Source organism: Carcharodon carcharias, chromosome 10 (genome assembly GCF_017639515.1).
Source record: "Carcharodon carcharias isolate sCarCar2 chromosome 10, sCarCar2.pri, whole genome shotgun sequence".
Taxonomy (NCBI): Eukaryota; Metazoa; Chordata; class Chondrichthyes; order Lamniformes; family Lamnidae; genus Carcharodon; species Carcharodon carcharias.
In genome coordinates, this window is record NC_054476.1 from 17,184,825 (window position 1) to 17,209,520 (window position 24,696).

The following is a 24,696-nucleotide window of genomic DNA, read 5'->3' on the forward strand; positions in this document are numbered from 1 at the left end:
GGTTGCACCAATCCCGCTCGGCCTCAAAGACTCGGCCCTCCGCCACGTGTACTCCTTCCGGCGCCAGGTATTTGTCCGCTTGGCCCAGGAGGAGTGCCTGGAGGGGGCCTTCACTATCAATTTTGAGGGGACCGCCTATTGGGTCTTCTGGACCGTGGAGGGCGTGCGGTGCCATGCTTGTAAGGAGGCGGGGCACGTGAGGAAGAACTGCCCCGCCTCCAAGGCCACGAGCACGACCGAAGCGGCCGCGGCTGGCACCGCCCCTCCTCCCCCCGCCACCACTCCATCTCCCTCCCCGCAAGGGGAGGCATTGCCGGCAGCCACTGCCATCTCGGCTGCCGGTGAGGCGCGGGGAGAGCCCCCGCGCCGTAAGAAGGCAAAGAGGAAGACCCGCAACCTGGAGGCGGCCCATGAAACGCCCCAAACCTGCAGGCACCGGCTCGGGGGAAAAAACATCATCCTGCCCCGGCGTCGTGTCCGTGTGTGCTCCCGGGTCCGTGGGCGCTAAGGCGCCGAGTGCTGGGCCCGGCGTCATCCCTGCGCGTGCTCCCGGGGCCGGCGGGGAAAAGACGCGGGACCCCGAGCCGGGGAATCAAACATCCAAAACCCAGAGGGTGGAGTGTCCGGGAGGGCTGGACAAGGAGGAGGGGGCCTCAGAAATGGAGGTCTCCCTACCCCCCAGCCTGACCCGGAAGAGACGTCACGCTTCGGAGGAGGAGGTGGGTGATGCCCAAACTGAAGTAGTTGGGTGTGTCCCTTCCCCCGATGAAGAGGTGGTGGCGTCTCCACCAAGTAAAATCTCGCCCTGTCCTCTGGGGGAACTCAAAACCCCTGCACCTACTCCCACCACTGTTACCCCCGTCAACCTGCTGCAGTCCCCTGAACAGGGCCCCTCGGGGGTCACTGAAGGCACCTCCCTTGAGGTGGTGCCCGACTCAGGAACCCTCGATACCCCCGAAGTACCTTCTGGCTCGTCGGGGGACTGTAGCTTTCAAAATTTAACAAATGTTAACCGGTCATTGGGTGGCGGCGAAAAGGAGGGCCTTCCCGCTCCCTCCCAAACCTTAGCACCGGGCGTCCTAGTTTTAGGTCAGGAGCTTGTCCTGAGCTCCCCGGACGACCCGGTGCCGGGAGGAGAGCGGGCATCAGAACTGCTGCTGCCCTCTGACCCAAAACCTTTAGAGGAGACCAGAGAGGACCCCTCTGGCCTTGATCCTGGGGGTGGGATCGAGGTACAAGTGGGGCCAGCTGGCAGCTCCGTATCAGCCCCCGTACTCAATGTGGGGGAGGGGTCGGAAGCTGGAGGCAATGACCTGGAGGTGGACGGGGTGTCCGTGGTGAGCGCTGGAGATTATGCTGAGTCACTCTCAAGCGAGGCGGTGTATCCCCTGGTGCCCTCCACTGACTCCCCCCTCATCCCCCCAAGGGAACTCCGGGACTTTTTGGCGAGTCATCGCGGTCGCCGAGACAGGGTTCAGTTGGCCTTGGACCGGTGGCATTCTTTTCCGCTGGTGTTCTGGTCCACTCGCGAGGCTCTCAAGTCTCCCGAGTTGGATAGGAACGCGCGGCGGAGGGTCCAAACATTTCTCGCTGGGCTCCTGAAGGAGAGGAAGGACTAAAAAGTCCTCTTCTTCTTTTTAATGACTTAAGGTGAAGGTTTGATGTACCTTTGACAATGAAGACGACTATAGCCAGCCTCAACATCCGCGGCAGCAGGGGGGCACAGCGCAGGTTCCAGAACTTCTCCGTCCTCAGGGACGGGAAGTATGCGTTGTGCTTCCTGCAAGAAACCCATACCGTTCCGGGAGACGAAGCCACGTGGCTCCTGGAGTGGCGAGGGGGGATCTACATGAGTCACCTAGCCTCCAATTCGGGTGGGGTGGCTATCTTGTTGGTCCCGCATTTTCAGCCGGAGATCTTGGGGGTCAAGGAGCCGGTGCCTGGCCGGTTGCTGCACCTGACTGTGCGTCTGGGGGGGGGCGGTGCTTCACTTTGTGAATGTGTACGCTCCCCTGGGCACGCAGCAGCAAGCGAGCTTCTTTGAAGAAGTGTCCACTCATCTCGGCTCCATCGACGCTGGCGAGTGCATCGTCCTCGGGGGGGATTTCAATTGCACCCTCGGGGTCCGGGACCGTCACGGTATCCCGCACTGCACGCGAGGTGTGAGTAAGTTGCGGGACCTGGTCAGGTCCTTCGACTTATTGGACGTCTGGCGAAATCTCCATCCTGACTCCAGCGTGTTCACCTTTGTGTCACCTGGAGTCGGAGCGTCCAGACTCGACCGCCTTTACGTTTCGAAGGCGTACATGTCCTGCGTTCCGGCTGCTTCTATACAGCAGGTTCCGTGCACGGACCACCGTCTGGTGTGGGCGGAGCTCACTTCGTTCTGCGCTCGGACGGGGTCCGCGTACTGGCATTTTAATAACCTGTTGTTGGAAGACCAGCGGTTCCTGGACTCGTTCCGTCGCTTCTGGGCCGGCTGGAGAAGGAAGCGGGGAGGCTTCCCCTCCTTGAGGCTATGGTGGGATGTGGGCAAGACTCACGTCCGAGTTTTCTGTCAAGAGTACGCGAAGGGGTCGACAAAGAGATGCAAATCCAGGGTCGAGGAGTTGGAGAAGGAGGTGCTCGACCTGGAGGCACGTCTCCGTCAGCCTGATGCGGACCCGGCCCTGCGGTCGGTGTACGATGAGAAGAAGGGCGCGCTGCGGGACCTGCAACTGGTCGGGTCTCGGGGCGTGTTCGTGAGGTCGCGGATCCGGTTCCTCAAGGAGATGGACCGCGGCTCCCCCTTCTTCTACTCGCTGGAAAAAAGGCACGGGGTCCATCAGCAGCTCTTTACGACGGATCCCGTGTCTCGGATCCGGAGGGCATCAGGGCCATCGCCCGAGATTACTACATTGCCCTGTTCTCTCCGGATCCGTCCAGCGAAGACACTTGCAGAGTTTTGTGGGAGGACCTGCCGCAGGTCGGCCCGGAGTGTGCCGGAAAGCTTGACTCCCCTATAAGTCTGGGGGAGCTGACCGGCGCACTCGACTGTCTTTCTAGGGGCAAATCCCCGGGACTAGACGGGCTGACCGTGGAGTTCTTCAGGGCGTTCTGGGACGTCTTGGGGAGCGACTTCGCGGGGGTCCTGGGGGAGAGCATTGCTACCGGGGAGATGCCCCTTTCGTGGCGCAGGGCCATGATTGCCCTGCTGCCAGAGAAGGGGGATCTCCGCCTTCTTAAAAACTGGCGCCCGGTCTCCCTCCTCAGCATGGACTACAAAATCTTCACCCGAGCCATGTCTTCTCAGCTCGGCACCGTGCTGGACCACATGATCCACCCTGACCAGTCCTACACCGTCCCGGACCGAACCATTTATGATAACATCCATCTGGTCCGGGACATCATCCACCATTCCCAGAGGGCTGGTCTGTCGAGCGCCTTCCTGTCTCTTGATCAGGAGAAGGCGTCCGACAGGGTGGATCACGAATACTTACTCGGAACTCTGCGAGCGTTCGGGTTCGGGACGCATTTTGTCGCCCGGATCCGACTTCTGTACACCGCCGCGGAGTGTCTAGTGAAGGTTAACGGGTCCCTGACGGCGCCCCTTCGTTTTGGGAGAGGGGTACGTCAGGGCTGCCCCCTTTCTGGCCGGTTGTATTCTATTTGTGTGGAGCCTTTCCTGCGCCTCTTGCGGAGGAGGTTGTCGGGATTGGTTCTGCGCGGGCCGGGCATTGGGTTGGTCCTTTCGGCTTACGCCGATGACGTGCTCCTTATGTTTAGTGACCCAGCTGATCTGCGGAGGATGCGCGAGTGCCAGGAGGTCTACACTGCCGCTTCTTCTGCCAGGATCAACTGGGGTAAATGTTCTGGACTCCTGGTCGGTCAGTGGCAGATGGATCCCCTTCCCGAGGAGCTCAGGCCTTTCACCTGGAGCAGGACCAGCCTCCTCTACCTGGGGGTCCATCTCTGCCCCACTGAGGAATCCTGGCCGGCAAACTAGCAGGAACTGGAGACGAAAGTCACCGCTCGCCTGCGGCGCTGGACAGGACTGCTCCGAGTGCTATCTTACCGGGGTCGAGTTCTGGTCATAAACCAGCTGATCGCCGCCATGTTGTGGTATCAGCTGGTCACTTTGACCCCTCCCCCAGACTTTGTCACAAGAATCCAGAGATTGTTAGTCGACTTCTTCTGGGACAAAAGATTCCACTGGGTCGCTGCCGAGGTTCTGAGTCTCCCGCTTAGGGAGGGTGGTCAGGCGCTAGTGTGCCTACGCACACAGGTGGCGACTTTCCGCCTTCAGACCCTGCAGCGATACCTCTACGTCGAGCCTCCTCCTAGATGGTGTGCCCTGATGACGTACTTCTTCCGTCAGGTGCACGGCCTGAATTATGACGTGCAGCTCCTGTTTATAGAACAGCTGGGCCTCGGTGGCTCCTTGCAGGCGTTGCCCGTCTTTTACCAGGACCTGATCAAAGTCTGGAAAGTGGTCGCCTCGCGACGCAGCTCTCCCCCATCAGGAGTAGCGGCTATCGTCAGAGAGCCGCTGCTCAGGAATCCGCCCCTCCGTCCTTTTCAGTGGTTGGCGGAGAGGAGGGCTGTGGCCGCAGGGGTGACCAGGATCGGGGACGTGCTGGGTGGCGGAGGACTGGGCTGGATGCTCCCGCAGGAGTTGGCGCGACGCGCGTCTGTGAGTGTCCAGGTCGCAGCCGATGCCATCCAAGACCTGAGAACGGTCGTGCTCGGACCCGACGTTATTTTGGGTCTTGAGGTGGCCCAGGTGCGCGGTGGTGTTCCGTCTGAGCGTTCCCCTGTTCGGACGGAATTCCACATTGGCCCCAAGCCCCGAACCCTCCCTCGGGTGCTGGTGCCCCGCAATATGAGCCGCCTCGGGGACATGCCCTCTGTGCCTTTTGGCACGGCAAAGAGGGGCTTTTTGTACAGACTGCTGCTGCACACCTTCCATTTTCTCGCCCTTGTCCGTCGCCCGGACACGCCCTGGCGTGCCTTGTTGCCGTCCGGCGGCGGAGGCCCCCGATGGGAGGCCCTCTACGGAGGTGTCCTCCCCCTTTCTATCAGGGACCTGGGTTGGAGGGTGTTGCATGCAGCAGTCCCTTATAATAAGAGGATGCATAGGTTCACGGACTCTCAGGACACGTGCCCTTTTTGCGGTCTTGTGGAGTCCGTGGACCATGTATACATAGGGTGTTGTAGGCTGCACTCCCTTTTTAGTTATTTGAAAAACCTTTTATTGATGTTTTGTTTGCACTTCAGCCCCACGCTCCTGATCTATGGGCACCCAGTGCGGAAGGGGGTCGGGAAGGAGGAGGACCTCCTCGTGAACCTGCTCCTGGGCCTGGCCAAGTTGGCCATTAACAGGTCCAGGCAGCGGGCGATTGACGGTCCTGCCCGATTGTTTGTCCCTCTTCCGTGGCTACGTTCGCTGCCGGATGTCCCTGGAGAAGGAGCTCGCGGTGTCTGCTGGCACTCTCGAGGCCTTCCGTGCTCGGTGGGCACCGCGGGGACTGGGGTGTTTTGTTGACCCCTTTAATCACATTTTGATTTAAAGTTTGTAAGTTTCCTTTAAACTTTGTTCTTGGTTTTACAGCTGACCTGAATTAGGGGCTGTGCCTGATTTATCCCAATTTTGTTGATTTAGTTTAATTGTTTTCATTTAAAAGATTATCAAGAGTTCAAATCTCACCATGGCAAACTATGATACAATGTAACTTCATCTGGATAGGAACAGATGGAAACGTGTTTGTACTCGAAAGTGTTACATCTTCTTAGCCTTCCTAACCCTGCTGCTACGTCTTGGTACTTCCTGGCCAACCACAGAGGAGGTGGAGGCAGCCTGCTGACTGTGATGCCCTGTCTGTGATGACCTTACCAGGCATCGTCTGGAGGGCCGAGACTAGGTGGGCCCTGGCCTACTTTTGGGGTCCTGCTGTGCGGCTGTGGCACCCTGCTCGGCTGTAGAGCTGGAGCTACTGAGGTCACAGGAAGAAGGGATTCGGATAAGCTGTACAGTCCCAGAGTCACCTGGGTGGATGGCCCCAGGTGGCGGGGGTACACCTGCTGATCCCCCTCCCCATGGGCGCCCAATGGTCCCTGGCTGCCACCTTGAGGAGCAGGGGTAGCTGGAGTCAGATCAGGTTACCCCACACTCTCATGGAGGCCAACTATGGTGTCAGCGATGGAGTTGAGCCCGCACAGCAGTGCAGGAGCGACATCTTGGACCAAGGTCTCCATGGCGGCCACCATGCTACCAGTGCTGACCTCGGTGTGTTGGCAAGCTGGGACTATCATCTCAGCCTGAAGATGGATGGACTCCTCCATTGTGCTTTGCAATCTGAGGAGTGTAGCGGACATCTCTTCCTGATGTTTCTGAGCTTGCCTTTGCAGCTCCAGTAACTGTGACATGACCGAGTCCAGAGGCTCGTCATGTGACTTTGATCAGCAAATTTCTGGCCTCCAGCAGTCCTCTGAGTGCCAGACACCTAGGAAGTCCCTGCCATGATCTGCAGATCAGACAGTGCCGTGTGCTCACCAGATTGTGAGTGAAGTGTGTGTCTCTGCACTAGTGGAGGGTGTGGGTGAGCGCTGTAATGGGACTTCAGGGAGGGTGCCTTCAGATTCCTCTCCAGAGGTTTCTTCAGGGCTTGACTGGAGGTCCTGGGTCATGGACATGGACTAGGTCAAGACCTCCAACATATGGAGCTTATCAGTGTATATGGAAATGAGTTCTAATCGACCTTGTTCATCCCACTTGTGTTTATTAAATAATATTTACAAAAGTAAAGCCACAAAAGTAAGCAGAATAGACATGAGAATATTTCGCTTATGTCAACCAGCACAAGCTACATGAATAAATTTGAAGAGATCTTGACACTTCATTTAGTTGAGGCTATTTACATGCGGGAATAAAAGTCACTAACATATTCAGTTATTCCAGCAAAGATTTTAATGTGCCTGCAGGATAATTTTACCCAAAATATAAGTCTTGTAGGATAATCATGATTTTTCAGCTTTTTTGTAATCACTTTCTTTTTACACTAAGATTTCTATAAACAGCTGGCGATTGCATCAATGTTGTAAGCTTTTTTGTTTTATAAGATATAAAAATTGAAAAAGCAAGCACTGATACTGCACCTAAGAAGCTTTCAAAAGCAATTCATACACAATTAAGCGACTTTGCAAAGCCGTTACTGTTATGTGCACAAACATGGCAGACATTTTGCACACAAGATCCCACAACCAACAATTACGAGTTAATCTGTTTAAGTTTATGTTGGTTCAGGGAGAAATGTTGGGCAAAACACAGGGATAACTCACTGCTCTTCCTTAGTAAGTGGATCCCTTAATATCCACTTGAATACCTGCATTCAACAAACAGGGCCTCCATTTAACAGCTGGCCTGAAAGGTAGCATCTAAAATATATATCCTAAATTTTTACAGGTTTACAACAGTTATTTATACTCAATGTTTAATTTGTATGCAAACTTCCTGCAGAACACTCGAGGGTCTGCGTGATCCTACACCTGTTCCTATGAAAGTGTGATGCCACAACAGAGGAAATAGTAGTCAGACTAATGGGACTTAATAAGCCTGAAGTTGCAATCAACGTTATTCTAGATCATTAAATTTAGAGTAAATTACTTTGCAATCACGCTAAAATCTGTTATTCGTTGAATGGGAAGTTGACTTTGGCTCCTGCATATAAATAGCCTGAGTTGAATAAGGGCAATTACTAATAAGACCATTCCTTCAATGCTGCATTGAACTATTAATATAGATTATGGCCTCAGCAGGCAAGGCTCAGCAATGACTTGGTAGAGATGTTTAAATTATGGAGTAATAGGAGAAAATAATTAGAAACAGATTAGATTCAATGACTGCAGGGTCCAAAACAAGGAAACATGGGTTCCTTAATCCATAAAACCAGTCCAAAACTTGAATTCTGCTCTGTGCTGAGGCTGCCCTGGAACCACCCTACACTCTTCATCATGATAGGGAAAGGAATATTGTCATTTGACAAGTTCTAGACTCTAACCCCTTTCCGCCACGACTTTTCTTGTTGTTATTAATTGATACCGCTCCGGCAAAATTCCTCCCTTGTTCCTTCTAAGTTCCAAAAATGCCAACTTACACAAATTTCCTGTTTGCCTATACCTTCAGAAAATTAAAATTAAGATTCATCACACAGTCAACTTCATCAGTTCCTTAAGATAAAAGCAAAATACTGCGGATGCTGAAAATCTAGAACAAAAACCTGGAAAATACCTGGAAAAACTCAGCAGGTCTGACAGCATCTGCGGAGAGGGATACAGTTGATGTTTCGAGGGAGTATGACGCTTCATCAGAACAAATAGGGTCATACGGACTTGAAACGTCAACTGCATCCCTCTCCGCAGATGCTGCCAGACCTGCAGGTGTTTTTCGTTTTTGTTCATCAGTTCATTCTTTGCCATGGAGCAGTGAAAACCGTAAAAAGGTCAGTTTTCTCCTTACAATCTTCGCACTTTAAAAGACAAGCCACCTATTGCCAAATTACAATTTCCTGAGTAACTTGGTCTTCTTTTTAACTTCTCATCTTGGTGGTATTGGAGCAACTCCTCACCCTGGATGATAATAAAAGAAGATTCAATTAAGTATCCTGAATATTAACAGCATCAAGATTTTAAGCAATATATATATATATATGTGCTGTCATTCGTTGACACACCTATAGGCAGCTGCATCAATGCTGTCCAAGTGAAAGCTAATACTTCAGAATTCGTTAGCAACAGGTGTTCATTTAATAAATGGTTTAGAAGTCTGGACAAAAGAAGACACTGAATGAAAATATCAGGTTGGTGAAGTAAAGGATGTCCTTCAGAGGTTAAGTATGATGTGGTAGTGTACTATCAAGGAACGCTACATCTAATTTGAACCTTGTTTTTACCCAATCTAATGTCATTAGCTAGAAAGTGGATGAGTTTCTATTCTTCAGTGAGGACTGCTGTTGCTCACATTGATCAGCATTTCAAAGTGCTTTTTTTAAAGTGAAATATCTTCCTGTTTGACGAAAAGGCTAAAACGTGGCCCTGAAAAATGCATAACTGTTCTTGTTACTGAATTTTCAACCAGTAGGTTTCAGTGAAGCTATCCATTGTTACAGTTTATGTGTTAATTGCTTTTTATTTCAAAATCGCTTCCTAGATTATTGTTTGTTGATCACTGAAGTCGATGCAATGCTGCTGCCTGGGCCACAATTCCATAGCAACGCAGACTTTGTAAAGAACAGCACAGCTGGCTCTCAATGATGCAGATCACTGAGGTCATTAAAAATAAAGAAAGCACAAGAGAAAATGAAAAGGTATCCATACTCTCTCTCTCTCTCTCTCTCTCTCTCTCTTTCTGCACCATTCAAACAAGTATGAAATATTGGTAAATTAGAATGCAATTAACTGCATCCTTTAATTAACCTAATTGATCAACATAAAGAATGCAGTTGCCATTCACATTGCCTACACCGCATAATTTTGCCTTAATAATAAAAAAGTATATCAGTTCAATTTGGTCATACATGGGACTGAGTGTTCCCAATTTATGTTCCCAATACAGGGCTTCGCATAACAGAAATTTGTGTCAGAAATTTGGAAACAGACATCAGTGCACTCAATTTGTGCTCCAAAATGATTTTCCATCCATTAACTTCCAGGTACACTGTCTTCAACAGCTAAATGCCTCGTGTACACTCTCATTACACACAAAGTTCTGTGCTAGGAGCGTCAGTTAAAAAAAAAAATCAGTTATGCATAATTTTTTATGTCTAGAAATGTTGCTCTGATATTCCAGTAACAAGTCTGTTAATGAACTTGCGTGGGGTTCCTCTGCCTGCTATTTTGACAAAGAAGTTGGAAGCAATTTTGAACTTTCTGACAAGTAGGCCGTGCATCTGCAATGGCTTCCCCCAGTGGGAGGCCTGAATCATTTTCAGGATTGGCCCATCAGTGAGAATCCCACTGCTCAATGAGTGCTTGTGGGCAGCTCACCAGAGCTGAGGACAGGAAATCTGTCGCCTCATTGGATGAGCCGAGGCCAGTAGTCAGCACAAAATGATGAGAATGAGCAAAATTTGGAGTAGGGGTGAGGGTGCATTGGGAGGAGGAGATTTGGGGCAAGGTTATTGAATGGCTGGTAGCAGGACACAGAACTCTTAATGGCGCCAAAAGGTGCCAATGATAGTTACAATGTTCATTTTCCTTCCTTATCTCATTACACTGTTGACATGGAATCCAGTTTACCATTTTTCAGCCCTATATGCCAAACTATCTAGATTCCGCTAATGTTCTTGGTCCCTTCCCGATACTGCAGGACAGTGAACCTAGCATGTCATTGGAAAACGTTAAAAGCCCTGACTCCTAAATCATGAATATCCAACATGAATAGAAAACTGACTGTATGGATGCCCCCGCTTTTAACATCCCTGACACAGTTCCAGACACACCTGCCTTTGTTTGTTTTTTTACATCCAGTACAATAATTGCCCATGCTTTCCATGCTCAATGAATGAACCTCTGATCTGGAATTAATTCAAAATTCTTGCTACTTTTTAGATAAACATCAATCATAGATGTCATGTTTCAATGCTTTTATAAAAAATTCTAACCTTCATCAAATATGACCTTCCCCACAAAGTCATACAGACTGGCCTCGATGACTTCATACCCCTTTGTGTTTCACATGGCCTTCTTTGAGAAAAATGTTACCATTTTTCACATGATAGATGTTAGATTGACTGGCCTGCAATTGACAGGATGGTCATTTTTTTTTCTTTAAAGATATAGGTATTATGTACCTTTCTCTCTAACCCTTTGGTTCAATACAGTTTCCTACATTGTCAGAGATGCCATGCTTCGAAAGTAATTGATTGGCTGTGAAGCGGTTCGGGATGTCCTGAAGTGCAGAAGGACGCTATATAAATGCAGGTCCTTTCTTACCTATTCCTAATGCTTACTTAAAACCCTTCACAGAATCATAATCACTTTCCGAAAGCCTTTTCCTTTACAAGTCATCTCATCCCAGGCCCTGATGCTCCTATAGTGTCTTCTGTTCTTTGGGCTGTGTCTTCTTGGTAATTAAATGATGAATGATTTCAAAATGGAATCTGAATGGGCCCTTGAAGGAAACAAACTAGCAGGGCTATAGGGATAGAGGAGGTTGCTGGGACTACTGGGTGGATTGCTCTATAGAGAACCGGCGTAGGCTTAATGGACAGAATCACCTCCTGCTGTGCTGTAACTGACTCTTTGGCTGTACTTAGGCCTGGATTTTCACAACCACAGAGAGCCTTTCTGTTGTTACAAAAATGGCAGAAGAGGCCAAAATCCAGAAGACACAACTCTGAACACAGCACCTACTATTTACACAGGTGTGGTAATGGGCCCGGTTTGAGATTTTGTGCATGTGCATTTGGGGGTTGGGGGTGTGGGTGGAGAGTGGGTTGGGTGGGGGGGGATACAGCTGGCCAAAAAAAATCAGGAGCTGTCTCCTGATTTTGGTCTAATTTTGTCTAATTTTGGTGACCCAGGTGCGGTGAAGCAGACTGTGCACAGGTTAGACCTGGTAGGAGCATGTCTAAACTTTGTGCAGTCCTATGGAGAGGTGGGGTACCCCTTTGGACATGGTCCCAAGGTATCTATGGGGAAGGTCACATGCCCCTTTTGGAAGAGGTCACCTGCTCCTTTGGAGAGGTCAGGTGCCCCTTGGGATTGTTTATATTAGGCATGAATATGTGAAAAAAAGTACGTGAATGCATTGGAACTGTCAAGAGAGCTGTCAAGAAGAAATGTCAAAACTATCAAATCTATCAAATATATTAAAATGAACTTGTCAAAGGCAACTGTTAAAGGTGTCCAAATGAACTGTTAAAGACAACTGTCAAGGAATTTAAAACTCCCGCCTTTTAAATCTGAAAAAATGTCTGGAGTGTTTAAAAAATCATTACTTCCTATTTAACTCTGTCTGTTGACATAAGCCTGAGGGCCACCATTACTGGATTAGAGCTGCATGATTGATTTCGCAACCTTCCACTATCACAGTAGGGTGCCTGGAATTTCACAGTTTGACAGCTCCAGGTGGTTATAGACTCTTTGAAGTGGGACTATGAATTCTAATGCTTGTTTTATAAGGGATTGCACATTTAAATGAAATGTTTGTTCTCAGAAGTGATTCTGTTGTTGAAGGAATGTAAACATAGTAAATAAGTTTTTGTGAACGAGTTTTTTTAAGTAATGTCTGCAATAGATACTGAGAACTTTATATTGTTTAATCTCATCATGGTACCTGAAGTTGCCTGTGGTGGAGATTGTGTGCATTGGCATGGTAGGTGTAAGGGTAGTGAATATGGAGCATGGTTTGGTATGAGTTAGCACTAAACTGAGATAGGGAATATAAAGGACCATGGAGGTGAACAGAGGAGCGTAGTTTGGCGTTAAGAGACCATGGGCATAGGTCAGGTACAAAGGTTGAAGTGGAAAGCATGAGGGGCCAGGGAGGATGGGAGGCATGGGCTGGCACAGATGGGGAATGAGGGATGTATGGGGGTGTTAGGGGTGAGGGCTGGCGGGCAGTTTTATGTTTCATTGAGTTATTTTAAAGCTTCAGCACAATGCTGGAGCACTGAGGCAATCCATCCAGCCTGCCTCCAGGGTGCCCAGCCTGATTCCCTGAGAATCCTGCCACCCTGGAGTGTAAATCTAAACTTCCGGGGCACTTGCCCCTGGGTTAGGTTTGTGGAGTCGGAAATTTTTCTTTTTTTTTGAAAGGAAGTGGGCATCGCTGGCTAAGCCAGCATTTATTTGCCACCCCTAATTGCCCTTTCTCAGGGCACATTTAAGAGTCAACCCCAATGCTGTGGGTGTGGAGTCACATGTAGGCCAGACAGCAGATTTCCTTCCCTAAAGGACATTAGTGAACCAGTTAGGTTTTTATGACAATCAGCAATGGTTTCGTGGTTGTCACCAGACGTTTAATTCCAGAGTTTTACTGAATTCTAATTCCACCACCTGCCATGGGATTCAAATCTGAGCCCCCAGAGCATTACCCTGGGTCTCTGGATTACTAGTCCAGTGACAATACCACTCTGCCACCACCTCCCCTAACTCGATGCTCCTCACCCAGAAGTGAAAATCCAGGCCTTAACGTTTCTTTGAAAATCAATCCTCAATTCCCAGAAAAATCACTTACTTATTTAAGTGAACATAGATACTAAATATTAAAATAACTGTCAGCATAGCTGCCGTATCTTAGTTGCTCAATCAGTTCCTTGGCCTTGATTTTACATGCCACTCCCACAAAACCGCCTGACAGAAACTGGGTGGGGGACAATTAAAATGAGGCCAGCTGCTTACTCGGTGCTACAAAATGAGTTTGCAATTTCTAGAGAGCGCAGTTTAAAACATGCCATTTCTGCCTTTCCACCAAGTCCTGATTTGAACTTTGGGCAGGTGAAAGGGCCACCAACAATCAGGATATGTGCAGATCAGGCTTGATTATGCCACTGGGACCCAAGGGCAATTCGAGTCGGAGACCCGAAGGGAGGAGCAGCACAGCTTCCCTGTCAGACCAAACCTCCTGGAAGCTGGTTCCTTGGCTAGCAGAGGCCCAGCAGGTAAATTTGAAAAAAACTAATTTTAGTTTTCCTTTTAATAGAAGCATAGAAAAGAAGCAGGAGTGAGTCAGTTGGCCCTTTGAGCTTGCTCCATCTTTCAATATGATCATGGCTTATCCTTTATCCTCTATCGTAAAGCCATGTTCCTGCTCTCCTCCCATACCCCTTGACACCTTTAGATCTATAAATCTATCTATTTCCTCCTTAAATATACTCAGTGACCTGACCTCCACAGCCTTCTGTGGTACAGAATTTCACTACCCTCTAAGTGAAGAAATGGCCTACCCCATATCCTGAGACTGTGACCCCTTGTTCCAGACCTCCCCAGCCAGAGGAAACATCATCCCTGCCTCCAGTCTGTCCAGACATGACAGAATTTTGTATGCTTCAATGAGATCCCTTCTCATTCTTCTAAATTCCAGGGAATACAGGCCTAGTTGACTCGGTCTCTCCTCATATGTCAATCCTGCCATCCATGAATCAGTCTAGTGAATGTTTGCTGCACTCCCACTATGGAAAATATATCCTTTCTTCGGTAAGGAGACCAAAACTGCACACAATGCTCCAGGTGTGGTCTCACCAAGGCTCTGCACAACTGCAGTAAGACATCCTTGCTCCTGTAATCAAGTCCTCTCGCAATGAAGGCTAACATACCATTGGCCTTCTTAACTGCTTGCTGCACTTGCATGCTTGCTTTCAGTGATTGGTGCTCAAGGACACCCAGGTCCCTTTGTAAATCAGTGCTTCCCAATCTATCGCCATTTACATAGTATTCTGCCATTCTGTTTTTCCTACTGAAATGGATAACATCACACTTATCCATGTTATACTGCATCTGTAATGTATTTGCCCACTCACTCAACCTGTTCAAATCACTCTGAAGCCTCTTAACATCCTCTTCACTACTCACATTCCCACCAAGTTTCATGTCATCAGCAAACTTGGAAATATTACATTTGGTTCCCTTATCCAAATCATTGATATATATTATGAATAGCTTGGGCCCAAGCCTGATCTCTGTGATGTCACCTGCCACTCCAGAAAAGACCTATTTATTCTTACTGTCTGATTCCTCTCTGCTAACCAATTCTCAATCCATGCCAATATATTACCCTCAATTCCATGTGCTTTAATTTTGCACACTAACCTCTTATGTGGGTCTTTATCAAAAGCTTTCTGAAAATCCAAATACACCACATCCACTGGGTCTCCCTTATCTATTCTGCTAATTATGTTCTCAAAAGACTCCAGTAGGTTTATCAAACCTGATCCTCCTTTCATAAATCCATATTGACTCGGTCTGATCCTGCTGATCTTTTCTAAGTGTCCTGTTATCACATCCTTTATAATAGGCTCTAGCATTTTTGTTAGGCTAACTGGTCTATAACTCAGTTTGCTCCCTGCCTCTTTTTTTAAATAGCGGGGTTACATTTGCCACCCTCCAATCTGCTAGAACTGTTCCAGAACCAACAGAATTTTGGAAGATGACAACCAACTCATCCACTATTTCCAAGGCCACCTCCTTTAGTACCCTGAGATGTAGATTGTTAGGTCCTGGGAACTTTTGGCTTTCAGTCCCATTAATTTTTCCAGGACTATGTTTTTAGTAATATTGACTTCAATTCCTCCTTCTCTCGAGGCCCTTGGTTCCCTAGCATTTAGGAAGTTATTTGTGTCTTCCTCTGTGAAGACAGACCTAAAGTAGTTGTTTAATTGCTCTGCCATTTCCTTGTTCTCTATTATAAATTTTCCTGTTTCAGACTGTATGGGACCTACATTTGTCTTTAACCTTGCTCTTTTTACATACTTTGTAGGCTTTTACAGTTCACTTTTATGTTCCTTGCAAGTTTACTCTCATACTCTATTTATCCCTTCTTAATTAATCTCTTGGTCCACTTTTGCTGAAATCTAAACTGCTCCCAATCCTCAGGCTTCCTACTTTTTCTAGCAACTTTATATGACTCTATTTTGGATCAAATACTATCCTTAATTTCTTTTGCTATCCACGGTTGGGCAGCTTTTCCTGTTGTATTTTTGCACCAGAAATAAATGTCTAACGGCTGCAATGCATACATTCGTTCCTTAAGTAATAACCATTGCCTATCCACCATCATGTCTTTTACCAAAGTTCCCCAATCTATCTTAGCCAACTCACACCTCATACCTTCATAGTTTCCTTTGTTTAGATTTTGGACCCTAGTTTCAGATTGGATTACTTCACTTTCCATCCTAATGAAGAATTCTATCATGTTATGGTCACTGTTCCCTAAAGGACCCAGCACAACAAGGTTATTAATTAACCCCTTGTCATTGCACAATACCAAATCTAGGATAGCCTGTTCCCTAGTTAGTTCTTTGATGTACTGGTCTAAAAACCCATCTCATACACACTTCAGGAATTCAGTTGTCACAGTATTATTGCTAATTTGGTTGGCCCAGTGTATATGTAGATTAATGTCACACATGATTATTGTAGTACCCTTGTTACATGCATCTCTAATTTCCTGTTTATTGCTATCCCCTACCTTACCACTAAACAAATCCCACTAATATCCCCCCACTGCCTTGTTGCTTCTTAGCACCACCCAGACTGATTCTACATCTAGATTTTCTGAGCCAAAATCCTCTCTCATTATTTCACTGATTTCATCCTTAACTAACAATGCAATCCCACCTCCTTTTCTTTTTTGCCTGTCCTTCCGAAATATCAGGTACCCTTGGATATTCAATTCCCAGCCTTGGTCACCCTGCAGCCGTGACTCCCTAACTGCAATCATACCGTACCCGTTTACCTCTATTTGTGTTGTTAATTTATTTACCTTATTGCGAGTGCTGCATGCATTTAGATACAGTGCCTTTAGACTACATTTTTACACATTTCTTTTGTACTGTGGCCCTATTTGCTGCTAGCCATTGTTTCCTCTGCCTTCCATTTTTGCTTTGTGTACTTTTCTGTCTTTCATTCCTATCTATATTTCCCATTTTTGTGTCTCCCATTCATGTTCTCATTCCCCGCTGCTCTAGTTTAAACCCTCCCCCTTCCCTTTCTGCCTGTGCACTCATAACCAACAGTGTGACAACCTCATTTTACATGCTATCCATGAATATCTCATCCTTGCAGATGCTCCACAGTGACTCCCACAGCTCCAGCTCTGAAAAGTGGATTTTGAGTTGTTGCAGTTGGAGACATGTCTGGCACATATGTTTGCCCTGGACACAGGAAGTGTCCCTGACTTCCCACATCGTTCAGGAAGAGCATTCCACTTGGCTAGCAAATATCCCAGGAGGATATTGGTCCCGGTCCTGCTGCGGTGTAACCCATCCAGCTTGTACAGGCCCCATCATCTGCAGAATTGGCCCCAATGCCTCAGAAATCTAAATCCCTCCCTCCTACATCATTTCTCCAGCCACTCATTCATCTGGCAAATTCTCCTATTCCTTATCTTACTGACATGTGACACTGGGAGTAATCCTGAGATTTCTACCTTTGAGGTCCTGCTTTTTAATTTATTTCCTAGTTCCCAAATTCTGCTTTCAGGACTTCATCCCTCTTTTTATCTTTGTTATTGGTAGTGATATAGACCACAACTTCTGGCTGTTCACCCTCCCCCTTCAGAATGTACAGAATGTCAGTGACATCCTTGACCCTGGCATCAGGGAGGTAACATACTATCCTGGTGTCACCTCTAAAGCCACAGCAATGTCTATCTGTTCCCATTATGATAGAATGCTCTATCAATATTGCTCTCCCACTCTTTTCTCCCCCCTACTATGCAACTGAGTCACTCATGGTGCCACAGATGTGGCTCTTGTTGCACACACCTGAGAAACCATCTCCCCCCGCAGTATCCAAAATGGAAATTCAATTAGAGAGGGACATGGACCCAGAGGACTCCTGTATTACCTGCCTAGTGCTTTTACTCTGTCTGGTGGTCACCCATTCCCTTTCTGCATGTACACTCTTAACCGATGGTGTGACAACCACATTTTATGTGCTATCCATGAGGATCTCATCTTTGCACATGCTCCACAGTGACTCCCGCAGCTCCAGCTCCAAAATGTGGATTTTGGTTAGCTGCAGCTGGAGACACCTCTGGCATACTTGTTCGCCCTGGACACTGGAAGTGTCCCTGACTTCCCACATCGCTCAGGAAGAGCATTCCACTTGGCTGAGCTGCCCTGCCATGGTTTACCTTTAAATTGCTCCCTTTACTTTTATTTTCTCTAGTTTAGAAAATATTAAGGACAGAAGAAATACTCACCAGTTCCTACTTACCAAGGCCGCCGCTCTTCTTTCTAAGGAAAGGTAGAAAATGAAAGAATCCCTTCTTCCCTCTTCACTGAACTCCCACTCTCACCAAACTCAACTTAAGCACTCTAATGCAGCCCAAAGCAGCACTAAAATGTAGATCCAGGAGGGGCCTGAGTTTTCATAAGGAAACCATGCATTTCTTTTTCCCTGGGCTCCCCCATCCTACAAGCGCAGCAAGAAAGACCCCTTGAATGTAGCCAGAAACCCCTTGCAATCACGGCTACAAGCCTTCTATTTACCTTCAAATCACCCCCTCCTCCACCCCTCAAATGGCAGCTGGGAACAATCCCACATTTTCCAGCATTGGCCTTTTGCCACCGAACAAGTCTTGAATCTAAAACAAAAACAAAAATATCTGGAAAAACTCAGCAGGTCTAACAGCATCTGCAGAGAGGAACACAGTTAACATTTTGAGTCTGTATGACTCTTCACCAGAACTAAGGAAAAATAGAAAAGAGGTGTAATATAAGCTGGTTTAAGGGGGGGTGGGACAGGTAGAGCTGGATAGAGGACCGTTGATAGGTGGAGATTGCCAAAAGATGTCATAGACAAAAGGACAACGAGGTGTTGACGGTGGTGATATTAGCTAAGGAATGTGCTAATGGTGACATTAAGGGTAGAAAGCAGGATGAGCAAGGTACAGATAGCCCTAGTGGGGGTGGAGTGAGGGGAAGGGATCGAAATAGGCTAAAAAGTAGAGATAAAACAATGGATGGAAATACATTTAAAAATAATGGAAATAGGTGGGAAAAGAAAAAAAATATATAAATTATTGGGAAAAGGGGGATCAGAAAGGGGGTGGGGATGGAGGAGAGAGTTCTGAATCTGATTGGGTTTGGGTGGGACTAGGGAGAATTTATGCAAATGGGGCCTGGACTCTTTTTACAACCAATAAATAGGAGCCTTTTTCTTGTTTTACTTATCTTCCCTGTAATCTCATTCTGATTGGGCTGCAAGTAGTGGAACTTGCCTTAGTGGGCATGGAGGTGGGGGAGGTTTGTGAGGAGGTGCTGGGTGGAAGGATTGGTCGGCAGTACCTGCATCGGGAAAACTGTCCACAATAAAGTTGGATGTGGGATGGGCCTGTGTGGGAACCCTGAATGGTGAAGGGAAGGTAATTAGGTTCATTAGTGAGCCACTTAAAGCCAATTATCCCTCAACCCACTAGAATTTAGTGGTGGCTCAGGTTTTACAGCTATCCCGGCATATACAGGCAGTCAGGCATGCTTGGTGGGGTGATTATGGTGGGGGGGGAAGGTTCCTCATTCATAGGTCTGATAGAGGGATTCAGTATCAGGAATGTGGAGGAGTGGAGAGTGCTGAATGCCACCTCCATGTCCTTTCCTTTGACCGCACCCTCCACCCCTTTAGTCAGCAACCAATTTCTCATGACCCCCAGCCCGCCTCACTCACTTGTGTCCTGAGATCTCGCACTGATCCTGGAGCTGGGCCTCAGTGGGTTTCCAACAGCAACCACTGCTCTTGGTGGCACTGACTGCAATGGAGAGCTGCCACCTTCTGATTGGTTGGCAGCTCTCGGGGGCAGAATTTCCACCCTCTGGGTATCTTAACCGGATAGGAGGCCCAATGCTGTCTGATTAAGTGCCTGATGGACACTTTATTCTATTAGGCCTTCCTACCAGGGGTTCTCACCAATCTCCAAACTATGGGGGCACCAGCCTACTGTCTATTTTTGGCAGCTCAATTGTCTATTTCACAGTGTTCTTTCTATCACTATGCTCATTATTCTGTTGCCGTCTAAATGAACCTGAATATATGTCATTTAGGATAGTTTATTTTTCTCCACTGCTCCTTGCGTTTACTCTCTTGCTCCCCACATAGACTTCTTATTCCTAATTGTTTTCTTATCCAGTGGTATCAATTGAGTTTGCAAAGCCTACATTACACAGTTAAAATATGCCTCTTTAATTTAACCATGCCTCCTAACAATTGGTTCCAGTCCAGCTACATTATCTGCTTCCTCACTCCTGCAAAGCTTACCTCTCTAAGTTGAAAGTCCTGATAACTCTCAGGTAGGGTGGGGGTATTGGGGGCGGGGGGGAGTGGGGGAGATGGTGTTGGGTGGGCTGTGAGCAGAAGCCAAGATAGAAGCTGTGCAGCCCTGAGCAGCCTGAGGTTCAGGACTTTTTAGAGGGCCTGTCAGTCTCCTGCCCAAACCCAGAAGGCTGGATTAATTGGTCAGTGGCCTGGAGAGAGATTTTGGGCAGATTTTATGATGCAGGAACTGCTACCGGGGAAATGAAGAAACATTGCACTCTCATCTGTTTGCACAGTTCATCAACCATTGCCTCATTCTGACTTGATGTACAGCAATTCTCAATTAGCTTCTTTCCCTTATTATCTTTCCTCTCAATCTATAAGCGTGTCTGTACTGAATACAGATTCATTATTTCTCTTAACTTCATATCCATTTTTTCATAAATGCAGTGCCATCACTTGACCTGATATTGTCCCTGTCCTTTCCTTCAGAATTAATCAATATCCTTTGAGATGGATTTTCCATTGTGCATCCTTAGCCATGAGTCATGTATCTCTAATATTATAATTCTTGTCACAAACATAAAACTTCAAATCAACTGGTTTATTTTTAATGCACTATCCATTTGTTTTAAGATGCTCTGCTCCTTAAGGCAATTCTCCCCAGCTTTCCCAATTTTCCTGTTCACTCTTCCTTCCATAGTCTGCTGTTGTTCCAAGTGTACTCCAAACTGACTATCTTCAAAGTGCTCCCAAGGTGGTTCAGCTCCGTAATACCTGTTTCCTGCAGCAGGAATTTCTCAGGGGTTTTTCTGATTGGCTGCTGCAATTTTAGCGGAAAATGAGGGAGATCTCACCTCCTGTTAATGTCGTTGTGATTGATCAGGAGAACCCTCACTATTTGTGCAATACTGTGTATTGTAATAACTTTTCCACCATCGACAAGGTACAAGCCAAGAGTGTGATGAAATACTCTTCATTTGCCTGGATAAATGCAGCTCCAACAACACTCAAGAAGCTCAATGCCGTCCATGACAAAGCAGCCTATTTGAATGGCACCTCATCCACCACCTCCAACATTCAGTCCCTCCACCACTGATGCACAATGGCAGCAGTGTGTGCCATCTACAAGATGCACTGCAGCAACTCACCAAGGCTCCCTTGACAGCACTTCCAAACCCATGACCTCTACCATCTAGAAGGACAAGGGCAGCAGATACATGGGAACACCAACACCTGCAAGTTCCCCTCCAAGCCATGCACCTGACTTGGTATCGCTGTTCCTTCAGTGTCACTGGGTCAAAATCCTGGAACTCCCTCCCTAGTAACACTATGGGTGTACCTACGCCACATGGGCTGCAGCAGTTCAAGAAGGCAGCTCTCTACCACCTTAAGGGCAATTAGGGAGGGGCAATAAAAGTGCTGGCCTAGCCAGTGACGCTCACGTCCTGTGAAGTAATAAAAAAAAGCCTGGGCTGGAAATACCTCTGATAGTCAGAGCAATTTGCTGCCCTGGAGAAACAGGTCTTGCTACTTTTATTTATGTCCCTTCCAGGACGCAGCACACATCAACTGTAAATCTTGTATTATTTACACAGCTGACTAGTACGACAAGACCTTGTCAGTTGCCCGCTTGGGACATGGCATCTTTCAAATTGAATTTCCCAATGTTTTGGTAGATATAATAATAAGTCGAGGGTCATGATTGACAATTTCCTTTTGATGTAAAATTTAGCTGCATAGAATTGTGTTCTGCTTTACTTTACAATTCTATATAAAAGAAAAGAGAACGCGAACTGTTAACGCGTGTTTTGTCACATTCTGCTGACACTGTTGTTCTTTGAATAGACTCCTTTCTAATTGGCACTTATGACACATCTAGCACTGTGAAGAGATTAATTTTCACCTACGCTTAATTTTGCTTCTTTCACTGTCAGACTTTATACCCCATATAAAGGTGTGAAATTCAAATATGTTTGATCATGGAAGTGACTAGCAACGATGGAAGTCTATGCTAATATGAAAATTTGCAAATGCAAATGAATATGCTAACTGAAAGTCATATGAAGTGAAAAACTAAAATGATGTATTCTTTGATTTATTTTTAAATGAGGACGCAACTTCAGTGGTTAAATCATTTCAGTCAGTTTGGTGTCTGTTTTTTTCCCCAGATTGTTATGTCAATGTATTCAACTTCCTTCCCATTTACATGGTGAGTGTGCTCTGTACTAACTTAGCCTACCAATGTTGGTAAGACATTTGTCACAGCTAAGAATGTGATATTCCTGCAGCTTCATATTTCCGGTGGCTTGTGTTACTATTCTTATCTAAATAGCAGGGATGAGCTTTTCAAAAATAGTGCTCAAATCGTCAATTATTTGTCCATGTTCAATAGCAGAATAGGGGGATAGTGGTGTGGTGGTAACATCACTGGACTAGCAATCCAGAGACCCAGGCTAATTCTCTGGGGATATGGGTTCAAGTCCCGCCACAGCATCTGGTGGAATTTAAATTCAATTAATTATAAAATCTGGAACTTAAAGCTAGCCTCAGTAATGATAGCCATGAATTAGTGATAAAGATGTAAAAACAGCCTGACACACCCACTGCAGCAGTGTGTACAGTATACAAGATGCACTGGACAAACTTGCCAAGGCTCCTTTAACAGCATGTTCCAAAACTTGCAGTCTTTGCCGCCTAGAAGGACAAGGGCAACAGATGCATGGGAACGCCACCACCTGCAAATTCCCTCCAAGCCACACACCATCCTGACTTGGAACTGTATCACTGTACCTTGACTGTCACTGGGCCAAAATCCTGGAACTCCCTTCCTAACAGCACTGTGGGTATGGCGGTGGCTCACCACTTTCACAGGGGCAATGAAATGTTGGCCTTGCCAACAAAGCTCACAACCTATAAATGAAAAGAAAGTAATTTTGGATGAGCCTCATCCTGGAAAAGCAAATGAGTTTCCACCACAAGCTGCTACTCAGCTGGCGGAGTTAAAGCCTGCCCTGCTGGTGCTGGAGATCATGCCGCTGTGTGTTGGACCTGCCTTTGGGCAGAGAACTCAAGAGAATTCACTGGAGTATTTATCAAGGATCGCTGAGCTGGTTTCACTGCAAATATCCCCGAGGAGGTGACAAGATGTTACTATGTCCCAACAGTACAGATATCATTTGTTAAATAGTCAATCTTGCCCACTGCTAAATAACCCAGAATCTACCATTCATCGTTACAAGCCTGTAGTTTTGAGTTCCTTTAACATCTGTAAGCCCCCCCTGAAGAATACAATCTGCCTAATATGATGTTCTTATCAGAAGTGTTTAGTGCAATTAATTATAAATCTCTGTTGCAAGACATCTCTGAATATTTTTTTTTCCTTCTGGCAAAACACTTTCAGCACCGTGAGTCTCTCGCAGACTTGCCCACACAATCTATTTTTGAAAATAGCTTAACAGAATGCCAGGACGCTAAGTGTTCCTGGCATTTCCGAGCAGGAGAGTATAAAACAAAGAAACTTGACAAGGCAAGTAGGCTGATGTGAAAAGTTACCATGGCATTGCTCTGCCCCGTGAAATCACCAGGAGCAGTGATTCTTCCTACATTACATCACCGTGGACTAACTGAATCCACTGAGAATCCAGACAGACACTTCTGAATTATTCAGAAGATTTGATTAGCAAGCTGAAAGGAGGAAGCAGAGGAGGTAGCAGTAAAAATCCACTCCATCACAGCTAAAGCGGTGATTTACTGAACCGACGAAGGAGCTTGTAAACAGAAGCATGTTATAACTTGCTGACTTACATTGGCTCCAGGTTTGGTAAATGCCATCTTTTAAAAAAATTTTGATCCTTGTGTTCAAATCCCTCCTTGGTCTTTCCCCTTCCTAACTCTGTAATCTCCCGGTCCTACAGCCTTCCGAGCTGGCCTTGCCGTTTCAATTCTGGCCTTGTTAAAATCCCTGATTTTAATTGTCCCCTCATTTCCAAAGATATATTTGATTTTAAAGTTTGTGAAAGTACATTACAGAACAGTTCAAATTTGACATTACTGAAGGTCCATCAGGCAGTGGTTCACATACAGATCAGTTTCTTTCAATACAGTACATGAGTTGCCTCATTACATTTGCCATTACAAGTTATATTTACAATTTACATTTGCATTTCATGTCAAATATTCTCTGGTGCATACATCCCAAAGGGTTTTATATGGATTCCAGCCCCTCAGTGGGAGGGCCTGAGGCAGTGGCCTTTTGCCCAGAAAGCCTTTGCAGCAGCTGTCCCAATCTTTAGAGTTTCCCACAGTATGTAGTCCTGGGCTGTGGAATGTGCCAGTCTCCAACACTTGGCCATCGACAGCTCTTTGTACTGGAAGACCGGCAGGTTTTGGACAGACTATAAGGATGTCCTTCACTCAGCTGATGGTCCTCCAGCAGCATTTAATGGTTGTCTCGGTGTGTGTCCCTGGGAACAGCCCATAGAGCGCAAAGTCCTGCATTGCTGAGCAACTCGGGATGAACCCTGATAAAAACCACTGCATAGTTTTCCAGGCCTGTTTTGCAAAGATACATTCTTGAAGGCCTTGGGCTATGGTCTCTTTCCCAACACAGCCACCCTGCGGACAATGTGCAAAAGTGCTGAGACTCTGGGTGTGCAGATAGGATCTAACGGGAAAGGCCTTTCTCACCAGGAGCCAAGCTAAGTCTTGAGGCAGTCTGCCAAATTAGTTTGACAACCTGCTCAG